This window comes from Anastrepha obliqua, chromosome 5, assembly GCF_027943255.1.
Source record: "Anastrepha obliqua isolate idAnaObli1 chromosome 5, idAnaObli1_1.0, whole genome shotgun sequence".
Lineage (NCBI taxonomy): Eukaryota > Metazoa > Arthropoda > Insecta > Diptera > Tephritidae > Anastrepha > Anastrepha obliqua.
In genome coordinates this window covers 137,775-152,817 of record NC_072896.1, presented here as the reverse complement: position 1 = coordinate 152,817, position 15,043 = coordinate 137,775, and the positions used below count along the sequence as shown (strand labels likewise).

General features: G+C 32.5%; 1 protein-coding gene across 9 annotated transcripts in view; it reads right to left on the bottom strand.

Annotated features, from left to right (window-relative positions):
- LOC129249265 (neurogenic protein mastermind) overlaps positions 1-15,043 on the bottom strand; it is a 108,310-nt gene that overhangs the window by 72,841 nt on the left and 20,426 nt on the right. For 4 of the 9 annotated variants that reach the window (XM_054888964.1, XM_054888971.1, XM_054888970.1 and 1 more), the window contains exon 1: positions 8,117-8,625. The exons of 2 other annotated variants lie outside the window; for them this stretch is intronic. The gene's annotated coding sequence lies outside the window, so the exon portion shown is untranslated. Of the gene's footprint in view, positions 1-5,726; positions 5,801-5,960; positions 6,382-8,116; positions 8,626-15,043 lie in introns of those variants that run through there. 3 more of the 9 variants (XM_054888965.1, XM_054888969.1, XM_054888966.1) reach the window with 2 other exon arrangements.

The window sequence follows — 15,043 nt, the reverse complement described above, 5'->3', positions numbered from 1 at the left end:
TTGCTAAACACTGAGTTCAGTGTGTGATCAAAATCCACTTATTTGTGAATTCTGCTTTTCTCTATTTTGGTTGAATAGTTTTAATGATTACAGCATATTTAGCATCAACTGCATAGAATTAGAAAAATAATTAAAAAAGACAGTAAAAATAATAATTTATGAATTTGCAATAGCCTTATAGATAGGTAACATTCCTGAACCTTAATAAGCAAACCATTCGGCTTTTTGGCAATCATTTTTTACACCAGAATTCAAGTAGAAGCAAATTTCAGAGAATGTATCCGAAAACCTTAATGATTACGATAGTTAGACCATGATCAAATAGGTACATACCTTATTGGCAATTAAGAACGTTTCAGCAATTTAAACCTTAATAGTAACTCATTTTACCATACAAAAATTAAATTATTAATTAATAATTCATGCTTAACTGGCAATAAATTTGTGTCAGATTTTCCAAGCAACTCTGAAGTCTATGTAATGAGAAAATGAGGGGCATTAAAATCAAACAGAATGAATAGAATAGAAAATGAAACAACGATGGCGGACAAAATTTATTGAATTTAAACGAATTCTATAACAAACAAAATTCTATACATTTTTTTGATTTCATTGACCAGCTTCCACAAAAAGCTTTGAGTTGCATTTTGTTCTAAATACAAAAGCTCATAGCAGCTAATAAAGTTCGTTATAAAGTTAAGTTTCTCCCCATTTTCATGCCGAATTTTTTACAAGCTAGCTAAATTATGTGTGTGTACAAACTCAATGACGTAATTCAAAGCCTAATTATTTAATATTAATCGGTCTGCTTCAACACAATCTTACAACACGAAAAATGTATTGGTTCCCAGAGCAATAACTTATATTTAAAAACAACTTTAACATATAAAACATTGACATTTTGACCGCTCCTTTAGCCAACAATATCATTTTCGCCAAACACAAGGAAGGAATATACATAGGTATGTATATATATAGATTGAGATATGTTTTTATGAGAAGTTTGTTCATGACAAGAAATACACTCGGAAGTTTGCCGAGTAGCGACTACGATTGGAAAACACTTCTCCTATCATTTAATATTTCATGCTTACAGTGCTTCATACACAAACCACTCGCCTACGACGCCGCCAGAATATAAACAAACTCTAAAAAATAGCATACGATACTATTAAAATAGAATTCATGCACTTAGCCGGAGTTTTTTGGTTTTACTTCAGATCTGGCAGAATTTTAAATCAATCATATGTGTATGTACATATGTGCATATGCATGTATATCTCCTATATAAATTTTGTTGAAAGTGGAGAAATAAATAAAAATTTTCATTGCATTTACATCAAGTACTGACAGTGATTTTGTTAGAAGAATGGTGTTTGCTTTCGGTTTTATATATAGTCTGAAGCTTTACGATTTAATTGATAACTGCCTTAGTTTTATTATACAATAAGTTGAAATATACCATATTTATTGAAGTAGCATAACACATACATATATAAAAATATAAAATAGAGGGTTGAAAACTAAAACAAACCTATTTGTTAGCTGTTTAGTCACTCTATTAAATTTCTAGCATGGAAAACGGGAATAAAAATATCTTAAAACAACAAACTCATGCATTTTTATTTTCTTTTGGAGTTAATGTTTGAACTTTAATACACAAAGTTTAATACACACAACTTTGCACGAGTATAATTATCACCAAAGCAAGCAAAAGCTGTGGTTACCGAGTTCTGCCGAATGTAGATCGTAGCTTGTGAGAATGCTACATGTTAGAAGCGTTCATAGCTCTTCACTTTTATGCAGTTCAGTACGTTTTCCACTTATTTATACATACATATGTATGAATGTATTCCAGTGCTCATGAAGCAAATGATCACAATGGTTGAGAGTGATTCATGAGTAACTCTTCATGCATTCACACAAATGTATAATATATTATACATATGTAAGTATGTATGTATGTACATATATGTAAGTATGTACATGTGTATATACCATTCTGCCTTGTCCCATTGAATCAGCATATGAATAGGTCGTGGATTTACAGACTCTTCGTGTCTTAGCCTTATACTTTCGAGCAATTCCACATCTCACTGTTCTTCGTGCCAAACAAAAAGATCAACGGCAGATAGATATGTTGCAATCCTACAGAGGCTCCTGGTAAACACGCATAAGAAGTTTCCAACCACTGTTATGATTTTAGAAATATGAACAACAAAGGAGTACTTCTTTACTTAGGGATTTTGAGTGAATTTTGTGAGGTTTTAGAAAGAGTAGTGAAACCCTGGATTGATAGATTGCTCCTTAACACAAAGCGATGGAGACAAAAGATTGGATGGCTGAAAATTTTCATGACCACAAAACACAGTTTCGTTCTCAAGTTGTCCTCAAATACCATACGCACTCTGTTTATATTTACTTTATTTTAAGCACAGCGTTGTTCGGAAAGAGAATTTCATATATAATAACATTTTGGAAATTAATACTCATTTAGTGCTTAGAATATACTTTCATTAACGTATAAATTTTTGTATGTTTGCTCTCTTCAAGAATCACTGCCATTCGCCGTCTTTCTGCGGGCAACGAAACGACAGCTGGCATTCCACCTATTATGACTCGTGTCGTATATATGTATGTATTCCTATATGCGCATATACGTATGTACATATATTTAATATTTACTACGAACGCCAAAATAAATCAACATCTATAAATCTTATATAGGGTGATCAATCATGAGGTGCTTTTTTCAATAGTTAAAAAAATAAAAAAAATGTAAATTATGTTCAAAACCTTTATTTATCATTTGAAAGGACATTCTTTGACATTTACTTTTTGAATATGACTTCATTCAAATGTTGGCCGCAACTACGCTTAAGGTGGTCCATTCTGAAGGTCCAATTTTCAATCACTCGTTCGAGCATTTCGACTGGTATGTCGTGAATAACACGCGTAATGTTGGCTTCCAGAGCTTCAATCGTAGCTGGTTTATCAGCATAGACCTTGGACTTCACGAATCCCCAAAGAAAAAAGTCCAAAGGTGTGATATCACAAGATCTTGGTGGCCAACTCACAGGTCCTGAACGTGAAATCAGCTGCTCTCCGAAATGACTTCTCAATAAAGTCATTGTTTCACGAGCTGTATAGCAACAGAACGCTGATTTTCATAATACAGTTGAACAATTTGTAGCCGTTGCTGCGGTGTGAGTCTTTCCATGATGAAATGCCAAACGCTGTTCAACAAATCCACGATGACAGTTTGCCACAACTCGCGCGCGATCTGTAAAAAAAACGCAAATGAAAAAAACTCCTCTTAATTGATCACCCCATACTTCTCCTAAAATTGTGAGAACAAAACACTCATCGATTATAATTACACAAGCATAAAGGTTTATTCAATATTATAAATTAAAGGCGAAACAACGACTAAAAATATAACAAAATTTACGCATCAAAAGTGAGTCAAAGTAAACCTAAAAACACAACGTTTAAAATTTTACGCTCGGCCACTCTTGGCCTTTATGACATATTGTAGCCTTTAAGGTATCAACTCGCTAACCTGTCTACATACTCGACAGGCACACTATAATTCCTATTGTCTTACAGTTTGTATGATTCCAAAAATTACAGCCAAGCCACATTTAATTTTAATAAAGTGTGCGCGGGCATATAAAGTTCGGGCCGAATCTGTTGTAATGTCAATTATATGTTCTTTGGAATATACGAGTACGTATTAACTTAAATGCACTTTTATGTACACATGGACGCATTTACTGTAGTTTGAACTAAGAACAATTGTCCAAAACTAAATCGAGCATTTTGCAAATATTGATTCAAGAACATTTATTTGGTTTCCAACGTGGCTTGGTAGCCACATAGGTAACTGCGAATATAACGTTATGCTGACAAATTACAAATTTTGTCCCACGCTACTTAGCATATTCAGAATTACGAATTAACCACACGGGGAAAAATATACTTATGTGGTATATATCCTTGTGCTCATATATTTAAGCCACGATATAGTACAACACTAAGTCTGTCAAACACGCGCATTTTATTAGAAAACAACAGGAAAAAGTTTGTATACAACTGTGTATATAACTTATCAACCAACTTTAACGAGCAAATCTCATGCACAAGTAAATAAGTCATGTGCAAAAAATGCATTTTTTTGATTAACTCTAAGCCTGCTCTATAACTGCAAACATTTTTTTGGATGCATCTTGGGGTGATCTTGTACCATTCCTCCTGGAATATCTGTTTTAAGGAAGCCTTATTTGCAAGTTACAATTTTACTTTAATTTAGTCAGTCCAATATAAAAATTGAAGTGAGGATTTTATTTTTTTAGTTAAAAACTGACTTTTATTTTTTTGGTCGAAAATAAAAGTCAAAATTTGTCCCTTATTTTTTTAACTAATATGCTTCATTCAATGACCGGAACAAAAGTTAAAATTTAACAATTTTGATTGAAAAAATAATGATTAATTAACTATTATTTTTGATCCCTCGATTGTGGGCTTGCTCATTTATTAAATAGTTATAGGCCTGCCCACGAATTTATCACTCCTTTCGTTATGGCGTAAGCACCAAAACTTTAAAATACCCAAAATATAAACTAAAAATGAGATTCAAATTACGTAAATAAATTGAGACCAAACTGTCAACAAATGCAAATGCAATAAAGCCATTCGTTATTTAAACTTTGTTTATTCTGCCGCTCGGAGGCGGCATAAAACTGTAGGTCCCTCCAAACAGATCAATGCACCCTACAAATAGGAGGAGGAGGCTGGCCAAACACCTAACAAAGGGTGTAGCTTCACAGATCTCTTTTTTGCACTCCCAAACAAGCCCAAAAGCCACTACCCTCACACGATTAGCACTTATGCAATCAAGGAAACCGGTTTATGAAATATTTTTAGTTCATATCTCAAAAACAAGATTTTTGAATGCTGCAACAGTTGATTGTTGTTTTATTCCGCATAAATCTAAGTTCCATCATCTAATACAGTACTATATACGTTTGGAGATGCACGAAAATTAATTTTTTTTACACTATTCCACACGAACTTTTTTTGACTGTAAGTTTTCCTTTGTAATAAAATTACATATGTAAATTGTTTTACTTTTACTAATGCCGGAAATATAATATATCTCATAGTATGTCATATACAACTGTACTATATTTGGAAAATTGCACTAAAGAATTACACGTTTTCTAAACGGTTCGTTTTCAGAGATTCAACTTCAGTTACAACTAAAAGCAATATGCTTTAGGAAAAAGATTAAGATATTGATAGAAGATAAGTATAACATTGTACTTATGCTACGGAAACGGAGATGGCGTTAATGCAAAATATTGCATAGCATTATTCAAATAAAATTATTTTTTAATATAAATCGTTGTACAAGTGCATTAAAATTTATAATTTTTTCTTAATATTTGTAACCCAATTGTGCTAAAAATATTTGATTGTAATGAATTTTGTAATAGCTGGAAAACACTTTTAAGAGTTAAATGGAAAAGCGTGGGCGAATGCAATAGATAATTCACAAAACCATTAGGCAGTAACAATCATATTGCACGTATGCACAATGTGTGCTTTCTTGGCATATGCTACCTAATACCTATTATAATATAAAACTAGAAACTCCCCTTGCTATTATCTCACGCATGCGCCCACGATTTCGATGAAATAGTCACTTAATAATAATTGACTACCTTTGTTAAATTCACAAAATCTTCGTTGTAGCATTGCGCATTCTGCAGCTCCAATTGTGGCCTTTGTTTATAAACTGTAAATTTTCCGTGAAAAATCATTAATCATGATACATAAATTAACTACTATGAGAAAATTGTATGCAAAACATAGTTGATCCACATTATTTCATATTTTTTAATGAACAAAGAGTAAGTATGTTATGTCCAACTACTTGGATTTCTTTTTTTTTTTACATTTATGTATTGAATGCGCGTTTATATTTACAACAGAAATCGTTGGAATTGTTTTCAAAACATACACATTTCACCTTTTTACAAATATTTCTAGGTTTATAACCCCTTATATCTGAATATGAAACCGATTACTTCTAGACACTTTAATTTCACTTATATTCTGGATGTTGTATTGTTATATTCTCCACTTTTTTAAAACTGATTTTTTGGTGTGATTTAACTTTTTTCTTAATTATTTTTATCGAATTATTCAACAGCAATATTCTTAAGGACTGTACACTACTATAATATTATTTATCTTATATTCATTTTTATTTAAACTTGTTTCTTAATGTTTGCAATAAATTTGTAGCTTTTTTACCAGAATGCACTTGCTGTAAGTTTACTTTTTTGTTATAAACAGTTTTTCATCTTGCTGCAGCTTAAATTATTTATTTTATTATATTCAACTTTCTAAAAATTAAAAATCTTGATAAAAATGATTACGTATTCAGCAACCCAAGTGTAAAGTGGTCCGCAACAGTTGTTTACTAACTTTATGATTTGCAAGGTATGTTAGACAGCGAATTCTGCATGAAAAAGAAATGATTTCCTAATAAAATAAACTTTGGAAATCTCTACAATAGAAGTCGTTTATTTTTGTGAAGTTAAATAAGGTGTTTATACATATATTGCCTAAGATAACTTTTGTGACACTTAGTCAAATTTTCGTAATGTAAAACACAAGACCTCGTCTTCACATATCTAAGGTCAAAAAAACTGAAATTATATTTTCATAAATGTTTTATTTAGAAAAATATAATGGCAAGGGTCCATATAAAATCTTCTTATGACATATTAACACTTGCAAATATCTCACAATCTATGGCTGGATGAGTAGTATGCGTAACACGAATAGCCAAACCAACGAATGCTTGAAAGAAACGAATACGATTTTCGCATACGAACAAACGGAAATGGCCCAAACGGAAAGTCGTGACTACTACTACACTAACACATAGAAGCTTATGTGTTGGTAGTTGAGGAATAGGGTGGACAAAAAGAGATGATGATTGTGAGCTGAAAAGGTTTGAGTAAAGTAGATAGGGCGGCAAAATTAACGAAAACGAAGCGAACGAAATATTACGTCTACAATACGTAAGTAAGAACCATGAAAAATAAGAAATCGACTCATGAATATGTACATATGTATATATTTACGAACTGATTTACGTTACATATTACATATTATGTGACGAATAAAAATTAAATAGAAAGGAGAGGTGAAAAGCTGAAGTCGTAAAAATTATTACAAAGCTAAGTACGTGGTGCTAATAAATCTACGAATACTCGTGACGTATTTAGTACCTCGTATTTTTATGTACATATAAATTTAAATAAATGAGCATACGTTTTATGTGCATATGTATATACAATTTTCTATAAACACATCTGACGAAAGCTATATCTACGCTGCCTTAGCTAAAGACCAGAGCGAAATGAAAACTGTTAGGACTATACCAATATAAATTGTGCTCGATAATTGAATAAGCGCTCTTCTCTTCGTCGAAATTTTCTAAAACTGAAACTAATATCTGGTGTTCCAAGTTTCATGACGTTCACAAAGATTTCTTCAATTCATATTCAATATGTATGTATGTATGTACATATGTATCTACATCCATATATATGTTAAGGTGAAAATTCCGTAGTGCTAATGGAGGTGGAGTTTGTGCACCATGACGAAGAGATATCAGCTATGTGTGCGAAGTGGCAGCACTTATAACAGATATTCATACTTATATGGTAGATGTGCGTATTTGTATAAGAATGACGACCGACCACCACAATACGATGTTGGCACACAGCGACAAAAAGTCGTATAGTCTACAAAATTAAAAATAAAAGAGAGTGAACGTATACCATGGAGAGAGTGGAGAGAGGGAGCGGAATATTGTGAGCATAGTTCAGTGAAAAAGTTAAAATAAGGTAAAATCTAGCTTGTAGATGAAACATTTTATTTTAGTAGCAAAGATAAAGAAATTTACAAATACACATTTCAAATTTTATGACTCTTCTCATTCTTTTATTTTCAATTTCTACTTCGCATGTTTTTTATTTAATTTTTGCCATATTCCCAATTCATCGTATCTGAAATTTTTATAATTTTTATTTACTTTTTGTGTCACATTTCCACATCACACACTAGCTTGTTGAGTATCCGCTTGTTGACTCTATTTGCTTATCTTTTGCATTTACTCTTTCAAGCTCGTAATTTTTCCTTCTTCGTGGCAACGATAGATTTTTTCTGCAATTTTTTCCTTCGGTCGATTACTGCTTCAATAAAAATCTTTTTTTTATATTTATTTTGCTTTTTATTCAACACAAAATCGTTAACACAGAAACCTTATGCAAACTAAATAGAATCATCAAAAGACGCACTTTAACTAATTACATCACTTCTTTAAATTTTTCTCCAAAAATTAGATAAATTCAAGATTTTATATACGTATACGAGTATAACAGAATTTTATTGTTGTTTCAATCTTTTTATTTCTTCACATCACTTATTATTGAACAATTTTACAGTGCTGTATATGTTTTAAAAAAAAAGTCGCGTAGTCGCGCGACACTATAAACCACCTCCCATCCGTATCAACCGAAATACAAACTCGAACTAAAAATGGTTGCCGAGAGCATGTACCACTGGAGCACATACATATATAATTAAAACATACATACAATACAACTCATGCAATTCATGCATAATGTATTTGTACAAGAATAGTAGGAAAAGTGGGTGAGCGTACAAGTGTTAAGCAATGCGAAATCTTGGAGCAACAAAATTAAGAGAAATCTTCTACAAAAGAGAAAATAATTCAATACTAAAATTATGTGCCAAGCCACCACGCAGAACAGCAAAATAAGTAATAAACGTGTACTAGGTGGTGTGCCAAGCAAATTACCGGCGTTTGGTACTCTACCTCGACATCCTAATGAGAAAGAGAATAATTGAAGGTCTAAAATTTCGAATCTCAAATACAAATGTAAGTAAACATATAAGTATATATGCTAGTATCTCACAGATACTACTGCGGTTTGGACTGATTTTGCTTTTTTCTCTTTGATGTGTTCCTTTGTTGCTATTGCTGTATTGAGGGTATAGCTAAAGAAAACAGAAGAAACGAAAATAATATATGAGCACAAAACAAACCAAAAGGCTAAGGAAAATTGATTTGCTGAACATCTAAATTATTTTCTAAACTTACTTCCAACATTTTTAAATGCTTTCTATATTTTAAATATTCACCTGACAACATGCTAAAATACAGGTTTCATTTGATCTCTCAAGTATAACATACATACAGTGTCGCATAAAACATATTGAACTAAGTATTAATGTAAACTTATAACCACATGACTTAAAAACATGGCAATTAAAATGAACAAATCCCTTTAAGAATAAGTTTAATAATTCTTCTATATAATCTGAATATGAATTTTTTTTTACAAATTGGAAACAGAAATGTAAACAATTACGCAACAACACATATTAGTTGATTGAGGCTGTATTATGCATTCTTAGTCAAATTTTATTTGAGGAAGTGCGAAAGTTGTGACGCATTCAAATTTTGTAAGCTGTAAGCCCACACTCAGTTCACATGAAAGAATTAGTTATTAATTACTTAGGTGTTCAATAACTTTTGCGGTTCGATAAGAGGGGCGTTACTACTAGACTAAATATTTTTTGTTACGTTGGTACACTCTTCATATGAACGTATGTAAGACATGCTTCATTTCAATCTGTCAATTCATTCTTAGTTTACAAGTCATTTAGTAAGAGCCGACGTGTATCAGAATTTTCCACAATGAAAAAAATCAAGTATCGTTAGTGTTTGAATTTTTATTTTTGGAAGGTTTAAAAGCAAAAAAAATTCATGAACGAATTTTGAAAGTGTATAGCGAGTTTTCGCCATCATTACTATTAATTAGAGTAGAAATATGGGTTGCTGAATTTAAATGTGATCGTACAAGCCTTGAACAGATCCACATCAATGACGTCCGAACAACACCAAAGGCAACAACACCAGAAATCGTAAAAATTGCCAGATATCGTATTAGAAAATCGTCGAGTGACTGAAAGAGATTTAGCTGAAGCTCTAGGCATCTCATTGGGCAGTGCAATCAATGTGTGCACAACTTTTTAGACCAGCTGAAGGAAAAACTTTGTGAAAAAATACGCAGTTTACAAAAGAAAAATATCTTTTTCATCAGGACAATGCACCGTGTCACAAGAGCATGCATTTTCCATCAAATGGTAAGGTCGTAACAGCTTTGAAAGCGTATTTTGCAGCTCTTCCGAATTCCCACTTCAGGGATGGAGCTCATAAATTGCAATCAGGAACGTCCTACAGCTACAACACGACAAAAATATAATACCAGCGCAGGACTGTGCACAAAAGAGCATGTGTAGATCGACTAAAAAGTCAAAGGGCAGCTAAGGGGTAATTTATTTCACGAAAATATCGATTAAATGCTCCAGAACATATCGGTGAAGCGCTGGGCAACTGTACTCTCTTCGTACATACCCTAATTTTATTTGAAATATGCAGACGGAATGGAAAAAGTTCGCAAAACCATGATTAGTTCCTCTATATTGTCAAAGTATATTAGATTTAAACATAGTGGAGGATTTGACATTGAACCCCTGCACCAAAAAGGGGTATTTTGCTCTGACTTTTCACAATTTCAAATTTCTACAATTTTGTGGACTTACTCATTACGATATGAAACCATTTTTAACTAAATGTGCTAGTGAATAGTTACTCATGGAATAAACCATAATGCTTAGAGTGCGCAGCACCTATTGTTGTTAATAAGTTTGTACATAGAATTATAGTGCCTGTTTTCTGTCCGAAATTGTATTTGTTTTAGTCTACACCGTGCGTATATATGTACACCGACTACGGTTGATGACAGAGGCATGTTCTCGCAATGCTGGAAGTACAATTTCTCTGGTACAATGAGTCTAACAAAAATAGATAATAAATGTCCATCCCACCAACACATGAAAACTTACTACAGAAGAGAGTTGATATACGTTCTCCACTTACTGTTCATTCTGAATACTCTTTCTAATTCACAAATTCGATAACCGCTCCCTCTTTGTTTTGTCATCCTTCTTTCATGCGGCTACTCGCATTTCAATTTCTTTTCATACAACCATACATACTTTTACCAGAGAACATTGATGTATACATTCAATCAATGTTCTCTGCTTTTATATAAGCTGAATTTTTAATTATTTTCTAAAGTTTCGCTCCTTTGGTTTATACTTCCACTCCTAATTCGTATCTTCTCCACATTTAAGGCTGATTTCGGTATTTTTTTACTGAAAAGCTTTGTACTAATTTTCTCCAGAAGTGGGCACATGCATTGCCAACAATTCGTCTGTTTTGTTCCTATAAAGAGCTTTCAAAATAACTCACTACGTGTACTGTCAAAAATTTGGCCAATAGTAGTTGAGATCTAGTACGATTTTATTACCGTCTGTTCCTATGGTGAATAATTTTGTTGGCAAAAAATTCGCCAGAAGAGAAGCCTATACGAGTAACAATTGACTGTCCAGTATTTTGCAAACAAATTGAGGCTTTCCATAGAGATGGAATAATGGAATTACATTCAAAATGTTATTAAGTTATCGAAAATACAAAATTAATGGATTTATGTTTACCTAATAATCCGCGCGTAAATACCTAAATTTTAACCGAGCTTTTACTCTAATTTTTGGTGTGCGTGGACCCTTCACGGTCCCTCTCGGCAGATGGCTTAACAAAAAGCTTTTTTATTGCCGAAATGTAGTCAGACTTTTGCCATTAGCGAACCAGGTTTTAATATGCTGCTACAACAACAACATCCCTCCTAAAAACTTTAAACAGTGCAGAAAAGTTCGGGTTTTTGAAGTTTCTCATTGTAATATATATTAAAATTTTTTTTCTTTTTTGTGAACAAGTTAAATAAATATGCGAAAAAATTATATTTAAATATTATATATATATGTATATAAAAGGCTAACCTGTCGACTCTGTATGTGATTGAGAAAAAACACCAAAGCAAACACAACAGTAGGCCTTACATTAGTGGTTAATGGTATATCCCGTGTATGTTAGTAACAGAAAAACAAAAAAGATGCTATAGCTAAAGTAGAAATCAATCGATAAATACAAAATGTACTAGGGCACATATTCATATGTAATTATATAAAAGTGTATTAACAAAAACTATGCATATACTTTTTTTAACAAACTTTTTATAATTATATTGATTATATATTCCGAGTAAGAAACTTATGTAGTTTCAAAGATATACTCATACCTGTATATACCTATATACCTACATATATTTAAAAAGCTATAATTTCTATTTTTGCTATCGGTTACACAGTTTGTCTAATAGAAGCGTGGCCGGAAAAATTCAAGCTTAGAGTTCATTTAGGAAATACAAATTTAAATGCTGCAATTTGATAGTTTTGTGAGATATTTAGACTAAATGAAATCGTACCCCATAAATAATGCAAATGTTTGCCATTTCTCATAAAGCCGGAATGTTGGCATATATAAAGTATGATATATTAATTTGGGAGAAAATAAATACATTATTTTTTCGGTAGATGGCTGTAGTGATCGAGATCTCGTAAAGTGTCGATCAAACAATTTAAAGTTTAGGCTCGTTATCAAGGTGACATATCACCATATAAAAATTCTTTTGCTGTTTTCATTATGAACCCAAATTAGTAAAAGCTTGGATATACAATATGTAAGAAAATTTATATAACTATTCCATTGGACTTAACTGGGCACTTTCATAGAGATCGAAATGGTATTCGTAATTTTGCACTGCTGTGCGTTATAATTCAAGATGTGACCTCTGCTTAAGGCCTAACTGCTTTAGCTTCACTTTGCATGAGCTTATAAGATTTATTTCATAAGGTAACGTAAATAAATAAAATAAATAATTCAGGATGTGGCATTTGTCAATTTTATGAAGTTGTTAGGAGGTGTCATATGCTCTTAAATTTAAAAAATATTCGTTCTAATGTAAATCAACTCCATCGTTACATAAACATCATCAACTAAACATTGCGATTCCAAACATTTCCAGCGAAAATAAAAAAAGATGATCTAACTGCCATCAAACCGGCCGGTCAGTCAAAGGCCTTGCAACCGTCAAGTCAAGTGTTTATCAATGCTTCTAAATTTAATCAAACGGAATTTAACAAGATTTTCAGGAAATAAATTGTATTATAACTTCTGATATCACAGAATATACCACAATTAAGAGCGCAAACATATTCAGTGTTTGTGTAAATTAAGTTAAGTATGTGCGTAAATGCAATTCTGGTTACTCAATTTTTATAAATTCAAATTAAACAATATGCTATATTTTTTTTCTAAACTATTTTCAGTTAGCTTTTTGTTATAAGTAATAAATGAAGGATTGAAAGATCCAAGACAAACGATTCCATGTGGTTCACAAACGAAAGGAATTTAAAAAACCATTGATTGGATGAAGAAATTACACGAAGTTTCTTCAAATTTGACGCTACGTGAATTTAAAAAACCATTGATTGGATGAAGAAATTACACGAAGTTTCTTCAAATTTGACGCTACCTACAGTTATATTCATATTATTAGCAGTGCGTTTTCTGAAGTGGAGGAACACGAACTTGTCTGCAGAAAATCTGAATAAAATCTTAAAAGGGTATCACATTTTAATTGTATGATGAATGCAAATATACTTAAAATAAAGTTTTTTTTTTTGCACTTTCTTCGAATGTAATGAAAAAACCACTACAGGGTCCGGCACTTGAAGTGTAACCAACTTCAGACCGCTCGCACAGCTGTCCCCGAGCATCACCTGTCTGTGAAATTAACAAGATCGCAATCTGTGTTTTGTTATGGTCACAACTGTATATTGCTAACCATCTTTGGGCTATTTGTGTAAATGGTCATACTATTTACCCAAGTATTTCTAACAGACGAGTATAAACGCGCATTTTTCTAATCAACAAATCTCCTCCGAGTGCATTTCTGCAATAAAAAAGGTGTTTATAAAACGTATCTGCCGTTCGGAGGCAGGACTACTCAAGATGCACATCATAATTGGGGGAGAAGTTCGATGAAACACGTAACAATCTTGCTTAACCAATCTATCACGAAAACAAAAATGTTATTTATCTTACCTTTAGCTAAATTATGTTAACTCTAAATTCGTACTTACTTTTTATAGCGTAAACTTAATGAATAATACTTGCTTTGTTTATCGAGGTTCTTCTACACACCTAGTAATAAAAAATAAAACGAAAAAATAGAAAATATAACAACAAAGGACCGAACTGAAAAAAATATCTCGCCTCACGAAACCATAAGGTAATAGGACCTTAGATACAATCTATCAGGTCAGTCCATAAGTTCGTGCGTATTTTACCTATAATTTCACTTTTGTACGATTTTTGCATACAAAAACTTATTCTCGGAATATATTATTTTCTTTGATATATTGAGCATTCAACAAGTGATTTTAATCGCGGATAGAAGCACGTGTTGTTAAAAAAGTAAAATGGAATCTTCGAACGCGTATAAGAGGCATGTTTCGTATTTTTTTATAAAAGTGGTAAAAATGCTATAACTGCCGCTGCAGAAATAAAATCTGTTCAGGGAGAGGATACCGTGAGTGTAAGGACTGCGCAAAAGTGATTTTCAAAATTCCGAAGTGGTAACTGCGACGTGGAGGTTGCCCTGCGCGCTGGTCGTCCTGAAGTCTTTAACTCCGACGCCTTGCTTGAACTCGTGGAAACTGAGCCAAATTTGACAGTCGATATGATAGCTCAGAGGTTAAATTCATCGCATCGAACAGAACCAAGGCACCTGCTTCAGTTGGGAAAGGTTTGAAAGTTGAGAAAATGGGTTCCGCATAGACTTTCCATCGCCAACCTTCAGCAGAGAGTGAATGTGTGTTCTCAGCTGCTGCAACGACTTGAAAATGAAAGTTTTTTGAACCGTATCGTTATTGGTGATGAAAAATGGATCCTTTACAATAATCC